General features: G+C 50.3%; 1 protein-coding gene across 2 annotated transcripts in view; it reads left to right on the top strand.

The window, feature by feature from the left end:
- The window catches only part of ANO1 (anoctamin 1), a 193,163-nt gene that overhangs the window by 90,341 nt on the left and 84,782 nt on the right, over positions 1 to 18,040 (top strand). The gene's annotated exons all lie outside the window — the stretch shown is intronic.

Genomic DNA, 18,040 nt, shown 5'->3' with positions numbered 1-18,040 from the left:
TCTGGGCTCTGGGCTCTGGAGTCTGGGCTCTGGGCTCTGGGCTCTGGAGTCTGGGCTCTGGGCTCTGGAGTCTGGGCTCTGGAGTCTGGGCTCTGGGCTCCGCGCTCCGCGCTCCGCGCTCCGGGCTCCGCGCTCCGGGCTCCGCGCTCCAGGCTCGGGCTGGGTCCCAATCTGGACTCCCGGGGCTATCTGGGGCAGGAATTCTACTCTGTCTGGCCCTCATATTCCAGTGTCTGACCTGAAAGGCAGTGAGCTTGAGAAGCCCTAAGGTGCGTTCGACTCAGAGCCTCCAAGGCTGCCCTGCTTGGCAGAGATGCAGAGGGTGCAGCCTTCGGCCCTGGGTCCGAGCTTATCCCAAGCTGGAGGAGAAAAACTCAGGGGTTGAAAAAGTGGGCAGAAAGGAGAGAAGCTCCCCCAGGGGAAGGAGCGGGCTAATCCAGATTCCCACCATCACCACCCCATCCCAGCCCCCACCCCCATGCCAGGTTTCCTCCCCTCTCTCTAGAACTACCTAGTGAGAGAGACAGGCATTCCCTCTCGGTCGGGCTCTATATCTCTCTTTCCTCTCCACCTCCCTTCCTGGTGTACTGAAGCTCCAGGGACAGTGACTGGCAGCTTCTGCTCCCCACCCCGAGGACTCAGCCCCGCTTCGCTCCATGCTCTTCTGACTTAGCTTCGGGGGTGGGGGGAGTTCACTCTGGCTGGGCTGGACCCGCAGTTACCTCTCGGGGGCTTCTCAGTGACATGCTGGCATTCCTCCCTCTAACTGCTGGGTGCCAGTGGGTACCTTCCCTTCCCAGGGATACAGGTGCCCAGCAACAGCAGCCCGACTATAGCCAACGCTGCCCGGCCCCCTCAGGGATTCCTCACAGAGACCAGCTCACAGCGGACGGTGTTGGGCGCCAAACGAGCATGTGCCTTTCTATCCCTGTGCTCTCTCTGGGGGCTGCCCTCAGCTCCCTCAGATCCTGGCTGGTGAGGGAGGAGGCCCAGGGCTGCTATGGAAGAGCAGAAAGTTCGTTTTAGATAACTGTCCAAAACGCCCCCTTTACCACTGTGAAGGGGGCTGAGCCAGCCTTCCCTACTGCCTCCAATTTCGGGGGCTTATTTCCAGCTAACCAGGCTCCAGGGCTCACCAGAGAATCTCAATCAGTCCGGAAGAGAAGTGGCCAAGCCCTCTTGGCTTATTTAGCTAACTGAGGTACACACAAGCTTGTCATTCCCCCCTGGGAACTGCTGCTGGGAGATCTTCCTTGGGGCTCTGCATCAAAGCAGGGGAAGGATAAGCAACCAGCCCTCTCCTCTCACTCCTGAAAAAGCTTGGGGCGGGGAGAGCCATTTCTCAGGTCACACGAGTCAATCTGACCTCAAATCCAAGGCACTTTTCACTCACAGCACAATGGGTCAGTTCGGTTGGAACCAACAAACCCTTGTTAAGTGCCTACTGTGTGCAGGGAAGTGATTAGGAGTCTCCCACTCCCCCAAAAAAGGTGGACAAGAGAGCTTGTGCAGGGGACTAGGCCAGGAGCTATTAAGGAAAAAGAAACACTCTAAACAGAAACAGCAGCACCATGGTAGAAGGGAGTGGGGGGAGGGGGGGTCTAGGGGGAGAAGAGGGGGAGTGAGTTATGTAACTGCAGTGTCCTCTGGGAATCAGCCCCGAAGGCGCTTCCTGATGAGATGATGGAGCCCTGACCTTTTCAGAACTGGGCAGCTTGTTCCAGGACTGGAGTAACAGCCCTCAGTCCCACCTTTCCCGTCTCTAAAATGGGGGTGATAAGAATTTTGCATTTATGTTCTCCAGAGTTGTTGAGAAAATCACAGGAAATTCTCAGGTCACATCATTTGAAACAAAGAGGGACTTGGGAGATCATGAGTCCTCACTTTACAGAAGAAGAAACTGAGGCCCAGGGAGGAGCAGTAACTTGCCCAAGGTCATGGAGCTAGTCAGGAGACCTGGTAATGACGGGTGATCACTGTTGATCTGGGCTGCTGAAATGTGTGGGAAAATTCAGGGTTCAGGTCCCATCACCCCATCATCACCAGGTCTTCTCCTGTCTAGCTACATGATCTCCACACTGTGCCATTTGTAAATGATGAAGACAGGGTCAGAGCACTCGGACAGTCTTGAGAAGAGCACCTGATGGGAGTGTTTTATTGGGGGGGAGGGGCAAGTCTCAGAAGAATTTGTGCTCTGTAGCTTGAGGAGGAGGGTGGGTAGTAAGCCAAGGACCGCCTCTATCCAGTAGACTCAATTATCTGGAAGAAAAAAAAAAAAAAAAGACTTCTGAGGAGCCAAGAGATGTCATAAAGCCCATGCACTTTTCTCACTGAAGAGCCCTCACTCAGAGCCCATTTGCTCTGGGGCAAATTAGAAAGCCAAAGAGGACTTGCTAAATAAAGGTGGCACCCAAGGACCACGGAGAGGGTGAGCTCAATGGTCCCAGGGGCTCCTCCTCCAGCTGTTTCTAGCCTTTGTCAGTCTCAAAGCCTTCCACATCTTAACATCCTTGATTACACCCTACTAACAACCATGAGTCACCTAGAAAAGATTAGATTGTTTATTGTTTTCTCATCAAAAAGTCCCGGAGGATCCTGCTTGGGGGAGACTTTTTAGAAAGATTTTCATCCCAAAAGGTTAACATAAACAATGTTTTGATCCTTTAAAAAATAAAAGCTTGACAATCTGATGTTTCGTTTTACCAAGGTCCCCAGCTGACTTTCCAGCCCAGCCTCACCTCCTACTACTATTCCCCTCCTGAAACTCCAAGAGCAAGACAAACCCAGGGGATCAATGGGCCCCCAGCTGGAGTTGAACTTTTCCATCTCCAAGCCTTTGCCTACACAGTGCCCTCTTTGGTCTTTTTTTTTTTTTTTTGCTTTTTTGACTAGGCAATTGGGGTTAAGTGACTTGCCCAGGGTCCACACAGCTAGTTAAGTGTTAAGTGTCTGAGGTCGGATTTGAACTCAGGTCTTCCTGATTCCAAGGCCAGAGCTCTGTTCACTTCACCACCTAGCTGCCCCCAGTGCCCTCTTTTGAATGGAATGAGTGCCCTCCCCATTTCACCTTCCTTTCTTCAAGGCCCAGCTCAGACACACCTCCTCCCAGAAACCTGCCATGCCCTCTCCTGCCTCCCCTCCTTGGCATTCTCCAGCTTGACCCCACCTTCCCCTGGGTACTTGTTTCTCATTGTATATCAGATGATCAGATTTCAGCAAAGGGCAGTGAGGTGCCCTGGACCTGGCATCGGGACTTCTGGCTTAAACACTTACCAGCTATGTGACCCTGGGCTGGTCATTTGATAACTCTGAGCCTCAGTTTCTTCACTTGTAAATTAGGGAAAAGAATATTTACCCCTTTTACCTCATGTGGTTGTTGAGACAAAAGCCATTTCAAACCTTAAACTGTATTAAGGTGAGCCCCAGTGAGGTCCTAGAGAGCATGGCCCCCATGGCAACGTCTCTCTCTGCATCCCCAGGGCCTGGCCCGGGAGCAGGTGCTTAACAAAGGTTTCCTGAATTGAATTCATGAAATGAATGAGGTGTTGCTTTAATGTAGATTCTGATAAAGAAGTTGAGATCTGACGCCCCCCCTCCCCATTACATAGTCAGAGGTCCCACCTTTTATTTCCCAAATTCCCAAGGAGAGAAGGGCAAGCTCTGAAACTGACCCGGAGGTTGAACCAGACAGCCCCCTGCAGGGGCCAGAGCCAACCCAGACATATTTCATACGTCCATCTTTTTATTAATAAATCTTTCAAGGCCCCTTCCTCAGTCTTTAAAGATTCAGAGCCCTGAAGTATATGCTGTTCTCCCTCCCCCTCCCCCCTTCCCTCTCGTTCTCTCTCTGTACCGTCTTTTCTCTCCTGCCTCCTCACTTTCTCTCAGTCTCCCTCCTTTTCTTCCCATCCCTCTATTCCTTTCTCTTTCTCATTTTCTCTCTACCCTTTTCCTTTACTGTTTTCCTTCTCCCTCCCTCTCATTCTTCCTCCTCTCCCTCTTCCTTTGCTCCCCCATCTGTCAATGTCTCCCTTTCCTTCTCCTGTCCTTCCTTTCCTCTCCATCTCGCTCCCTGCCTGGCCTTTCCTCTCCCTGCCAACCCCCCTCCCACCAAGCCCCTTCAGGCTGAGATATGGCTGGCTGCTCCCATTCCAGAGGTTGTACGGCTGGTCTTCTGGAAGCCACTTTATCTCTTTGGAGTTTAGATTATCTCCTTTTGCCTGCAGGCTAAGGTAGGGCCAGTTTCTTTAGTCTGAGAATCTTGGGGGATTGGTACTAATTCTTCCTAATGCCCCTCTTTGTGGGATCTTCCGACTAACCCACCTCCTCCTATGGGACCTTTGTCTTGTGTCTTCCCACAAACCGTCAGTCCCCTCCACTTGGGCGGGGAGGAGCCATCCTTCCTTAGGCATTTAACATTCCCCACATGCTGGGGCTGGTGGGGGGAGGGGAGCAGTGGTGGGTGGGGTGGGGTGGAGGTGGTGTCTCTTAGCTTTAGATTTAGATGTGTTACTTTCTCTTCCCAGGGAGATAAGGCTCCCTCCAGACTAAACCTGCGATTTCATTGGGAACTCCCAAGTGGGGAAACTTTCTCCATTAGATTTGTCCAGCCCCAGCCTCTCTTGACCTCTGCTCTCCCCTCTGTTGCCTCGTGGTCATTTCAGATGGGAAGTCCTGAAGACATCCCAAATCGAGCTCATCGTTTCCTGCACATCCTCCCTTCTTCCTCACTTCCATATTACCGATGAGGCTACAGCCATCCATCCAAGCTGCCATGCTTGGTGCCGTCCTCACTCCTCATTCTCTCACCTCCCATAGCTAATCAGTTGCCAAAGCCTGGCATTTCTACCTTCCAAACATCTCTCCCATACTGCTTTGTCCCGCCCTGCTGCTGGCCTCATCACCTCACACCTGGCTAGTGCCCGGGCTGGTAGGGGTCGTCTTCTCCATCCTCCCTTCCACACCCTCTGGGATGCAGCGGTGCCACTACCTCTCTCTTCCTGTAGTAATAATGTCACAACAGTGGCGCTGCCCACCAAGCTGCCCTGCCTCTCTCTTCCTATAATAAGAATACACAGCAGCGTATATTTCTATAGCACTTTAGGATTCATAGATCACTTCGTGTACATAATCACATCTGGTCCTCCCAGCAGTTACGTGAGGGAGCTAGCTCCTTCGGAAGATGACGCACATGCTCCAATGACCTTGTGATCTCATTGACTCAGGAATTCTCTGGGACACTGAGACTCCTCTGCCTGCCCGTGGGGAGCCACCCAGGGCAGCCAGTCCATCCTCTGGGCCATCCTACACCCCTCTGATGGCGCTTTTCCCTCCCGTTACTCCTTCATGGTCCTGCAGCTGGCTCCCACCCACACTTGTGCCTCTCCCATTTCACTGGTGAGGAGCCTGAGCCTGAGGCTGAGAAGTGAAGTGACTTGTTCAGGGTCACACAGCCAGGGAATATCACAATGCCACATTGGAGCTCTGATCTTTACAACTCAAGTTCAGGGTTTTGTCCATCAAGTTAGCAATGCAAGCATGTGCCAAACCTGATGGAAACCCATTGGCACCTGCCAAGGCAATGGAGATCCATGTGCCTGGACACAGTCAGGCTTCCTCTACTTCACATCCTCTCACTGGCATTCAGCTCCCCCAGGGGAAGGCTGCCTTCTTCCACTACCTGTTGCTGCTAACCCCTAGGCTAAGCCCTCCGAGCTGATTCTGCTTCAGACCAGGGGTCCGGGAGGCTTGTGGCACTCTGGGGGAGCAGCCGGCCATGGAGCTCAGAGAGAGAGCTTAGCTTTCCTCTAGCTCATATGGCTCCCATCAGCTTTTGCCTCCCCTGGGCAGCTGAAGGTGGGTGAGGCGACCCAGCTCCCCACCCCATCCATAGCCACCTGTCTATGCCTCGGCTCCCGTGCTTCTGTTGCAGCCACCCATCGGGTTGATGGGGCAGGGGCATCTTGTGGTAGAGAGGCCTAGGAAGGACTGATGGTTCCTTCTTCTCTTCTAGTCCTTGAGGGTCAGGCCATCGCTCATGGATTTAGAGCAGGAAGGCACCTCAAAGGCCATCCAGTACTATCTGTCTTTGACCAGAAATCTCTTGAGCACTGCCAGCTGCTGACCTGCAGTGAGAGGGGATGGACCTTTAATCTGTGTCCAGCCCTAACCTCTCTCCATATCCAGTCTCAAATCTCATGTGCCTGTTGCTCATCTTAGACTGGACGAGCTGGGAACATCTTTTTTTTTTTTTTTTTTTTTTGAGTTTTAAATTTTTCTCCCTCCCTCTCCCCACCACCCTCCCCAAGATGGCGCACAATCTGATATACGCTATACATATACATTCCTATTAAACATATTTTCAGATTAGTGATGTTGTAAGTAGAAATTAAAATCAATAGGAGGAACCATCAGAAAGAGGAAACAAAAGTCAACAGAAAAGAAAAAAATAACAATTTGGCTTCCATAGTTCTTTCTTTGGATGTGGATAGCATTTTCCATCACAAGGCCTTTGGAGATGTCTTAGATCCTTGTATTGCCAGGAACGGTTAAGTTTATCAATATTAGTCATCACACAACGTGGCTGTTATTGTGTACAACTTTCTCCTGGTTCTGCTCACTTCACTCAGCATCAGTCCATACAAGTCTTTCCAGGTTTTCTGAAGTCCGCCTGCTCATCATTTCTTACAGCACAATAGTATTCCATCACATTCATATACCACAACTTGCTCAGCCATTCCCCAATTGATGGGCATCCTCTCAATTAAGCTGGAAATATCTTAAGCTCAGCCTGGCCAAAACAGAACTCAGGAGCTCCCCTGCCCCCCAGACTCCTCCCCCTTTCTGAATTTCCTTCTTACTGTGGAGGGATGACCTTGGCTTAGTCATTCAGCCTCATCATTCATGCCTCACTGATTCTCACCCTACAGGTGCCATCTGTTGCCAGGTACTGCTGTTTTGAGCTTTGAACCATTCTTCACATGAGTCCTCTTCTGTCCCCTGACACATCGATGGCCCTGGTGCAGACCCTCATCGACTCTTACCTGAGCGATTGCAATAGCTGCTGGGGTGGGTGGGTCACGCTACTTGAGGTCTCTCCCCATTGCATTCCTTCTTCCTCTCAGCTGCCAAGGGATCTTCCTGAAGTGGGAGGTTGATCATGTCATCCCTACCTCCAACTACTCCAGGATCAAACATAAAACCCTCTGTCTGTCATTCAAAGCCCTTCCCAGCCAGGGCTCCACCTCCCTTTCCAGTCTTCTTGCATCTTACCACCGCCCCCCCCCCATTCTTTACAGTCCCGACACTGGCCTCCTGACTTCTCCTCACACAAGAGACCATCTCAGCTTCCAGCATTTTCTCTGGCTCTCCTCCATGCCTGGAATTCCCTCCCTCCTCATGACCACCACCCCCCCAGCTTCCCTGTCTTCCTTCCCTTTTTGCCAGAAGCCTCTCCCAGCTCTCTGCCCCCCCCCAAGGGGACCTTTCCCTCTGAGATTAACTTTCATCTATTCTATGTACCTTGTTATTTCCAGGTTAACTTCCCCACTAGACTGTGAGCTTGAAAGTGAGAACTGTATTTGCCTTTCTGTATGTACCTAGCACGTGGTAGGTGCTTAAGAAGTGCCACCCATTGCATTCTTGCAGGATGTTTTTCCTTTGACTAAGCCTAAATCGACCTCTCTGCAGCCTCCCCCCTCCCCCCATCCTTCCTTGTTTGCCATGGGAACCAAGTAGAGCCAGACCACTCCTCTTCCACCTGGCAGCCCCAAGCTACTTGAAGACCTTGATCGTAATGACCCCTTTGACCCCAAGCTTCTCTTCTCCAAATGAATCATCTCCAGGTCTTTCATTCATCCACCTATAGCCAGGCCCCAAGGCCCCTTGGCATCCTGGTCACCTTCCTCTGGACACTGCTCGGCTTCCAATGTCTTCTTGTTATTGTTAACAAGCATTTCTTAAGCTCACACCAGTGCCTCAAACAGTAAGCTCTTGTAAGCCAGGTGAACAAAAGTAAACAATCCCTGCCCTTCCAGAGCTCGGAGTGGAGCTGGGGGAGATTGATGACGTGGGCATTTGGAGGCATTTACGAAATAGATCTAAGATGATTGGGGGGGCAGGGTTGGAAGTGACCTTTTGAAGGAAGCTGGCCATTCAAAGAGGAGGCAGTAGGTGGTGCCTGGGGTCTAGACAAGGGGCAAAGATGTGCAGACAGCATAGGGAGTACCAGCCATTTAAAAGGGAGTAACACAGTCCAGAAATGGAAGAAGGGGCTAGGTATCCAGGTCTCCAAAAGCCCTTGAGAAGGCAGCTTTATGTTTAATCCTGAAGGTAAGCAGGAGTTGGGGGGGGGGGAGAGTCAGGGGAGGCCTTTGCTTGATCCGAATCACTCCAGCAGCCACGATGAGGGTGGATTGGACTGGGGAGGGCCAGGGAGTGAGGGCATATGTGGAAATTAAAGGGACAATATTTTCCATCTGACTGGATATGGGGGATTGAGTGAGCGAGAGCGCGTAGTTATTAGGCACCTACTGTATACCAGTTACTGTGCTAAGCAGTAGCATGAGCAGAGGGATCAAAACAGTCCTTGGCTCTCAGGGGCTCCCATTCAAACATAGGAGATGAGATGTCATGGCACCCACTGTGATCACACGAGATGCAGCAGACAGACTAATTGGCAGTTCATCCCCAAGGGAAAGGCACCAACAGCTGGGGAAACCAGGGCAGGCCGCCTGCTGCACACAGTGATGCTTTAACTGAAGGATGCAGACCTCCAAGTCTGGAGGACAGCAGTGCCTTCTGGGATGAGTGAAGGTGGGAAGAGGGGAGGGTTTGTTGGGAAAGATAATGAGTTCAGTTTGGGTCATACCCTTAGGGACCCCTAGTTCGAGATGTCCAACAGGCAGCTCTTCCAAAAATGTGATGCCTCAAACTGAATGTGACATTTTCATCATTCGTTTTCAGCTGTGTCTGACTCTTCATGAGTCCATTTTCGATTTTCTTGGCAGAGATACTGGAGTGGTTTACAAGGTGAAATGACTTGCTCAGGGTCACGCAGCTAGGTTTCTGAAACCAGATTTGAACTCATGAAGATGGGTCTTCCTGACTCCAGGTGCAGTGAATACCTAGCCACCTAGCTGCCCGAACATGACCTGAATTTTTTTTAAGCTGGTTTTTTCCTCCACTTAATAGTATTTTATTTTTTCCAATTACATGTAAAGATAATTTTCAAAATTCACTTTATAAGATTTTGAGTTCCAAACTTTTTCTTCCTCCCTTCCTCCCTCCCCAAGATGGCAAGCAATCTGATATAGTATACATGTACAATCATATTAAATATTTCCACATTAGCAAACATGACATGATTGAGACAATATTCATCTTACTGTATATATTAGGAAACTGAGGCTCACTCCATGCCATTGTACTTTGTGTTAGGACTCTCGACGCTTCATGGCTGGCCTCTGTCTGGCTCCCAGCTTTCCCCATTCCCAGGCCTGGGCTCTCTGTTCACTAGACATTACCACCACTGTAAGGATGACCATTTTGTTTCCCATATCCATAGCTCTTCAAGGCTTACAAATGCTTCCTTCCCAACCAGCCACATCAGCCCTCATTTTGTAGGTAAGGACACTGGGGCACAGAGGGGGCAGGGCAGGGATGCAGGGTCACAAAGCCGGCAGGATTTAAAGCCCAGCCCAGCACATGTTCCTATGCACCAGGCTGCTTCTGATGTAGAGGTCAAGTATCCTTAGCTTATGGCCCCTTAGGACTGGGCCTCATCTCTCCCAGAGGGATGCATTCATTCACTCACTTTCTCACTCCACATGCCACAGGCAGGGGCTTGGACTAAATGGTAGAGTAGAAGCTCCTTGAGGACAAGCCCTGTTCCATTTTTCTATCTGTATCCCCACTGCCTAGCCTAGAGCCTGAATGCAGTAGACCCTTCATAGATGCTGGATCTCTGACGGCCTCCTCCGGGGTCCCTTCCAAGGACTGCTGACTTTGCCTCACTTCCTCCCTCCCCCGAGGCCCAATGGGAGATACCAAGACAGCATTAACAGCTCTCTCCTTGTACCCAACTTCTAAATCTCACTTTGTCATAGGATGTAGAATAGGTAGAAGCCCTCGAGGCCCCTCATTTCATTGGGAAGCACACCGAGGCCCAGAGACAGGGAGGGACTTAGCCAAGGTCTCACAGGCCGGTAAAGCAGCAGCACAGCCTAATTCAAACCTTGGGGGGGGCTTTTTGGCTCCCAACCCAGTGTTCTTTCCACTAGACCTGTAACAAAACAGCCCAAGACAGGAGCACATTTGGGCACAATGCAGAGTACTGAATTTGGGGTCAGAGGAGCTGGGTTCCAATTTCAGCTGTCTCTCTTAGCTGGATGGCTTGGTGGGCTGAGCACCTGACTAGTAGAATCAGGAAGACTTAGGTCTGAATCCTACACTTACAAACTTCCCTGTCTCTGTTTCCTTATCTGTATAATGGGGATCAAAATAGCACCTCACCACCCGGGGTTGTTGTAAAGATCCATTAAGATAACTACAGTTAAGTGCTTAGCAAACCTTGACATGCTGAAGAGATGCTGGTGGCTGGCTTTTTTTCCCTAGGAGCTTTCACACGTGACTCTCCCACTTAGATGCCTTCAAAGCTCTAAACCTCTGACCTTCTGTCTCCAAACACCCAGTGCAAACCTTGAGTGTCTGGGGGAGCTCAGGAAGGTAGGCTTGGACAGAAGCAGGGCTTTGAGGACAGCCCTGAAGGCTGGGCTAGGTAGACTTTAGTTATGAGAGGGCAGGGCATCTGGGGGCCCAGATCAGTCTTCAGCCTTCATGGAGCGCTTATGATATAGTCAGGGGCCCTGGGTTCAAGTTCCAGCTCTAACACTTAGTAGCTGGGTGACCACTGACAAGTTGGAACTTTTCTGAGCTTCAATGTCCGCACCTACGAAATGGGTACAATAGTTCTTGCACTGTTCTAGGCTGAAAGGCTTTTTGAAGAAGTTGTGACACGTTTCAGAAATGGGACAATTTGTTGGTGTTGGCCCATGATGGGACATAAACAGGTTGGAGTCAGATTGCAAAGGGTCTAGACTGCCAGGCATGAGAGTTTGGACACCATCCCACAGGCTATTGGGATTTTCAGGTCTGTTCAACAGACATCTATTAAGGGCCTACTGTGTTTCTGGCAGATTGTGAGGCAGTAGGGAAACAAAGCCCTGCCTTTTAGGGAAACAGCTATTCCCCAAGCATTTATTAACATGCTCATAGATGAGGAAATGGAGGCTAATTTCAAGAATGAGTACTAAAATGAGGTGGGTCTAGGAAGGCTTAAGGCACTGAGGCTGAGCTTCGGAGGAAGCCAGGCACCCTGCCAGCAAGAGAAAGGTCCAGAGGGAGAGCAGCCCAAGTGTTTCTCCCATAGTTACCTTTGAGAAGTCTTTGCCTATTGTTCAAATGTAACTCATGCCGAGGTCTCCACACACTAGGGGCAGAAGATCCCCAGAGCAGATATAAGCACTCGGTAACTGCATTTTAGGCATTGAGCAGCCCATGGGCTGTGACCTGGGTGAGTTTACAAAGGCGAGAGGCTGCATGTTAGATGGAGGGAAGAGCTAGCAAGCTTTTGAGCTGGAACTCAAGGAGGTGAAGGAAGGAAAAGTGAGAGCTGGAATTGTTTGAGCCAGGCTTGAAATGCCAGGCTGACTTTGCATTTTTTTCTAGCAGCTGTAGGGCAATGCAGGGCATCTCTGAGCCAGGGAGAGCCACAGTCAGGCCTGTGTCTTATTGGCAGCTGGCTGGAAGGTGGATTGGAGAGGAGACCACGTGTCAATAGAAAAGAAGATAGAAGGGAGTCTGCAAGGGGAAGGAAGGCTCCAGTACCTGGGGCGGGGTGGAGGAGTAAAGCATGAAAGCCTTTCTTCAGAGCTGAACTTAGTCTTGAAGGAAGCCAGGGAGAGCAAAGAGGCAGAGGTGAGGGGCCAGAGTATTGCAGGCTGCAAAGGCGCGGAGATGGGAGATGAGAGACGAGAGATGGCGTGTACTGTCAGGAACTCCGTGTCTTCAGAAATGAATGAATGAGTGAGCGGGCACTAAGCACGTGCTGCATGCCATGCATGGTGTCCCACATCCTGTGCCAGTGCAGGGTTCAGCCTGGCAGCCGGCCTTTGGGGGCCTGTTTCCAGCCCTCGCCAATGGGAGCAGAGCAGTAACAGGTGTAAGAGCCTCCTCCTACTTCCTGAAGCTGAGATCTTGAAGGTCCAGCCTCCGTGGCTCAGACCTTGTATCAAACCTCCCATGAATCGAAGCAGATAAAACTGCCCTAAGACACCCTCCAACTGCCAGTGTCTGGCATTTGCTTCTTGACGCTGGTGGCAAGCTTGATAAGGCCCAGTCCTGGGCACTGTGCTCTGAAGGGGTTCCCAAGCATTGCTTCTGCCCCAGCTGGAGCTCTAGCCAGCGCTCAGCAGGACCACCTGAACCCTCTCTGGCTCCCATGGCCCAGGGTCTCCCTCCCATTGCCAGACTCTCTTGTTCCTGCAGGAGACTTTCTTGGAAAGGCAGCTAAGAGGGATCCCTGGGTTTGGGGTCAGGAAAGACCCAGGTCCCAGTCCTGGGGCTATTACTACCAAGTGACCCTGGACAAGTCACTTCACATCATAGGCATAGAGCTGGAGAGGCCTTTAGGTCAAAGATGGCAAGCGTGTGACCTGAACACTCCTCAGTGTGGTGGAACCAGATTAGCATGTGATTGGGAAACATTTCTCAAAATCAGCAAAAACAACAAAATAAATATAAGCCACAGGTAACATTAGATTTTAAAGCTAAGTCAACGTGGAGCCCACAGGGATCTTGATGGGTGGCTTAGGGAACCCTGTTTCTATTTGAGCTTCTCCATTTTACAGGGGCAGGAAGTGGGGTGCAGAGAGGCAACAGCAGTTTGTAAATCTCGTCATTCCTCCCTCCACACTTTCTCTCTCATTCTTCTTCCTCTCTCCTTTCCCAGCCAGCACCCCAGCCCAGGCCCCCTCTCTTCTCGCCTGGACCATTCCACTGGCCTTTTCATCATCATTTTCTGTTTGACTTTTTTTTTTCCCCTGCCGGGGATGGGGGGGGTAGGTAGTAGGGGTTAAGTGACTTGCCCAGGGTCACAGCTAGTAAGTAACTGAGACCAGGGCTGGTGCTCTATCCACTGTACCACCTAGCTGCCACATTTGGCTTTTAATGCCCTTTGTGACTGGGCTCCAGTTAGCCTGTCCAGGCTTAGGGCACAATTCTCTCCTTCACATACTCTGCATTCCAGCAAACTGCCCTCCTTGTAGAGATCCCTGTCTTCATTGTCTTCTACCTCTGTGCCTTTGCCCAGGCCATACTCCATGCCTGGTGTGCCCTCCCTCCTCACTTCCCCCTGCTAGACTTGAGCTCTCCTTGAGGCCCAGCTCCCTCAATAAGGAACACTTCCCTCCAAATTGCTTTGGTTTTGCTTTGTCTATATCTTGATTGATCTCTCTGGGTGTGTTATTACCCTCCAGAGAACATAAGCTCTTTGAGGACAGGGACTCACTCCCATTTTTGTCTGTCTCTCCAGAGACTAGCACAGTGCTTGGCACACAGCTGGTGCTTAATAAATGGTTGTTGAATTGGACCCAGGTCAGGGAATCCTAGATCTCAAGTTGGAATGGACCTCAGAGACCATCATGAGGTAACTGGGGCTAAAGAGAGGAAGGTATGAACAGATCATGGATTTCAAACTAGAAGGTACTCTTGGAGGCACTGTACTCCAATGCCTTCATTTTATGAAGGAGTATACTGAGGCCCAGAGATGGGAAGAGAAGCACCCAAGGGCCCAGAGGGAGTAAGAGGCAGAGGAGGGATTCAAACTCTGCCTCTTGTCCCAAAACTAAGATTCCTCTTCTTCTTCTTTCATTCCCATTAACGTCTCTAAACCTCAGTTTCTCCATCTACAAAAGGGGAGAAATGGGGAGTATTTTTAAAAGATTGTTGGGATGGCCAGTATCAGCACCTCCTCCAGCCCCAAGGCTCCTCCTTCCTCTTCTTGGGCAGCTAGGGTGACCTCTGTCACCCCAGTGGGATCAGTAGGCTGGGGCTGCAGCTGGGCTGGGGACCTGCTTCGTGTTCTGGTTTCTCTTTTGGGTAACTGAGCTGACTCTTGGCACATTCTTATTTGAGATTTCTGATGACCCTTTATTTATAGCCTTTGTTGAGTGCCATTTGTGGGCTGAGCACTGGCCAGGCTCTGAGCAGAACCTGGGCCATTTATAAAGGCAGCCTCCACCTGGAAGGAGCTGCCCTTCCTCGGAGAGAAAGACAGTCACCTACCAGCAAGACTAAATCATAGAGACTCCCCTCCCTCCCAAGTCCCGGGGCTAACCTGTGCTCCCCTCCACCAGCTAGACTTTTTCAACAATTTCCTTTTGAAATTGCAGACTTCTGATATGTTTCCCCTCTCTCCCACTCTGAATTCAATGCAATTCAACACACTTATTAAATACCAACAATGTGGCAGTGCACTAGCCGTCATGATATAGAGATTGGAAAAAAAAAAACAGTTCCTGTCCTCAGTGAGCTTACATTCTACTGAGGGCAACAATTTGTGACAGATAAATATAAAATAACCTGGAGTGTGAAGGGAGAGAATATTAATAACTTGGGGGACTCAGATAATAACTTGGAGAAACCCCTTCATGTAGGAGAAGGAGACTGAGCTGTGCCTTTCCTTGTTCTTAGAATGTACAATTATCAGAGGCAGCTGTGTGGCACAGTGGATAGAGTGCCGGGCCTGAAGTCAAGATGTGAATTCAAATCCAGCTTCAGACACATCTGCCTCAGTTTCCTCAACTATAAAATGGGCACCTACCTCCCAGGGTTTTCATGAGGTTCAAATGAGATTATATTTGTAAAGTTCTCAACACAGTATCTGGCACATAGTAGGCACTTAGATCCTGTTTCCTCCTTTTCTTTAAGCCCATCTTTTCCAAGCAGCAGCTGCCTCTAAGGAAGGAAATCATCACAAATTTTCTTTATAATCAGCTACTTAACCCTTGTGTGACCTTGGTCAAGTCCGTTTCCCAATCTGGGTCCCATAGAAAAGACCTTAGTGGTCCCATTCCCTCATTCTGCAGGGGAGGAAACTGAGACCCAGAAGCTTAAAGTACTCATTCAAGGTCACCAAGGTAATGAGAAGCCAAGTCAGAATTTGAACCTGAGACCTCTGATCCCAAATCCTGAGCTATTTTCACTGTACCACCTGACCTCAGTTTCCTCATGTGTAAATTGAGGAGATTGGACTACGTAATATCCAAGGTCCCATCCAGTTTTAGACTCTGGAAATTTCTAGAACTTTGCATGAAGTCTGTTTTTAATGTTGATGGTTAGCCTTGGACTGAGAACTAGGTGGGTCTTTGGCACTTACCTCTTGAACTCAGGAAGGCGGTGAAAGGACCCTTGAATTTCAAGCGAGTTGGGCTGCGTTTGAATTCCCACTTTATCACCTATGGCATGACCTTGGATGAGTCCCTTTCCATCTCTGTGCCACAGTTCCCTCCCCCTATGTAAAAAGCAGATGCTGGACAGGACAGGCCCTGAAGCTTCCAACCCGAGGCTCAGCTGGAAGGAGCTCACCAAGGTCACCCAGGGAGGGAAAATTGGAACCAATGCCCTGGGGCAGCCATGGCAGGATCAGGCACCTGGTCCCATCTCCTAAAATGCCCAGTGACCTTTTAAATCTGGGCAGAGCCTTGGAAAGCTGTCCTGGGCCACAGTGTGTCTACATGGGAAAAGCCAGCAGCTAAGCAGAAGCGGAGCCCAGCCCTCTGACGTGGGTCCGTGCTGTGCTGTGTGCGTGAGGCAGCCAGCTGGCTGGGCTGATTCCTTCTCAGACGGTGCAGCATCTACCAGAGAGACAGTCAGAGGGAGAAATGCTTGCACAGAATGGTATTAATCCCAGGGTCAGGACGACAGCCCAGATGTCTTCAGAGACAGCAGGCTGCTCTATGTTAAGGTTAATTAACCCACTCAGAGGAAAACTGAATGAGGCATCTAAAGCTAGCAATTAGAATAATTCCCAGTATAGCACCTTATACACTACCCCCCCCCAAAAAAAAACAATCACAGGCCGTGACTCAGCACATCTGTGCAGCTGAATGTGGGACTGGGAGTCAGGAAGACAGAGTTCAACTCCAACCTCAGCCATTTCCTACTTGTGTGACCCTGGGCAAGTCATTTCACTACTATCTGCCTCACTTTCCTCATCTGTAAAATGGGGATCATCCCAGCTTGTCCTTCCCATGGTTGTTTGAGGATCAAATGAGATAGTTTATGGAAAGGGTTTTGCAGACTTGAAAGTAATATAGAAATGCTCACTTGCTCTCTCTTCTCAGACTCCCTTTGGAGAACCAGAAAGGCCGGTTCAAGGCAGCTCCATCTTGGCTGGCCTTGTACCTCCCCTGGCTTCCAACCTGCTTTCACACCCAACGTAATCTCATGGAGCTCTACGTAACACAGCCGCCCCCCAGCCCCAGGATTCTTATTCTCCTCATTGGACTTGGAAGGAATCCAGAGCATGGCTGGGGTGGGGGGGATGCTGCCAAGCTCAGTGTTCCTCAGGGCCTGTCAGTGAGCAGAAGATTGGAATCTGAGTCCCAGGGGAGCCCAAGTTAGATCAGAGCACTTGCTTAATTCCCGGGGTCTGCTGAATGCCTCCTTCATGTTGGCTCCAGCATATTGTCTGTCTGCTGGGATCAGAACTTTGCTATGAGAAACCTGGGAGTCACTGAACAACACCTCTTCTCCACTCTGGGGGGTTGCTCAGTGGCCTTGGGCCAAAAGGAATGAAGAGTCTGGCTAAGACCTGAGGCCAGTTCACCTCATTTCCGGCCTGTCCCATGGCCTCTCCACTGTGTCACACAGACGGCTGCATTTAGTAAGCCCCTACAATGTTCCAGGTCCATCAGTCAGAAGAGCCTACTATGTGCTGGGTGCTGATTAGACTCTAGGAATCCGAGATAGCCATGAAATCAGTTATTGCCCTCAGAGACTTTCCTTTCTTCAGGTTCTAGATCCCTTTAGCGTTGGGGGTGACCAACGAGCAATCTTACCTTTCACTTTTCAGCTGAAAATTCATGGAGTAGCTACAATGGTTATTTCAGCAATCTGGCACCTGCTGTGGTCTGGCGTGTGCCGGAGGGACAGAAAAAGAGCAGTCCCTGCCCTCCTAGCTCTTACATTCTCCTGGAGAGGACAGTTGGCCCTGAGAAGGAAATGCCAAAAAGATTTGATCTCTCCATCTCATTCAGGCTAGAAATGAGGAAGCCACTCATGGTCTTGATCACACTGCTGATTAGTGTGGAAGCTTTGACCGGCTGTGGCTCCAGCTTGGCCCAGTCATCTCCTTCCCTGGCAGCTTGGCCCCCTGCTCCCTGGGGCTCACCAGATCGGGGCCCATCTCAGTGCAGACACCTGCTTGACTTTTTTTGTTTTCAGTTGTTACGTCATTTCAGTCATGCCCAACTCATGACCCCATCTGGGGTTTTCTTAGAAGAGATATTGGACATTTCCTTTTCTAGCTATTTTATAGATGAGGAAATTGAGGCAAGCAGGGTTAAAGGATTTGCCCAAGGTTACACAGTTAGCAAGTGTCTGAGGCTGGATTTGAACTCAGGTCTTCCTGACTCCAGGCCCAGCACTCCATCTATTTCCCTACTTAGCTGCCCCCTGCTTGTCTGTAGCCCATTAGAGCTCAGAAGTTCCTAGCTCACTGGACCCACCAGCTTTAGCCTTGTCCCCAGCAGGGATTACTATACAGGTGTGCACCACCATGCTGGGCCTGCAGAATATACCCAGGGCATCACAAAATGGTTCCTGCACTGTGTTGTAAGGGATCAGTTAGTCAGTAAGCATTTATTTACTGAGTATGGCTCTGGCCTCTCAGCAATAGGGCTGGGCTGCAATTCCTAATACACCCAAGTCCTTAACAGTGTCTCCACAAGCTTCTACACTGTAACAGTGTCTCCACAAG

The sequence above is a fragment of the Vombatus ursinus genome, unplaced genomic scaffold (assembly GCF_900497805.2).
Source record: "Vombatus ursinus unplaced genomic scaffold, bare-nosed wombat genome assembly UNPS02011369.1, whole genome shotgun sequence".
In the NCBI taxonomy this organism is placed as follows: Eukaryota; Metazoa; Chordata; class Mammalia; order Diprotodontia; family Vombatidae; genus Vombatus; species Vombatus ursinus.
The sequence above is the reverse complement of the archived record's forward strand: the minus strand, read 5'-3'. Positions and strand labels throughout refer to the sequence as shown.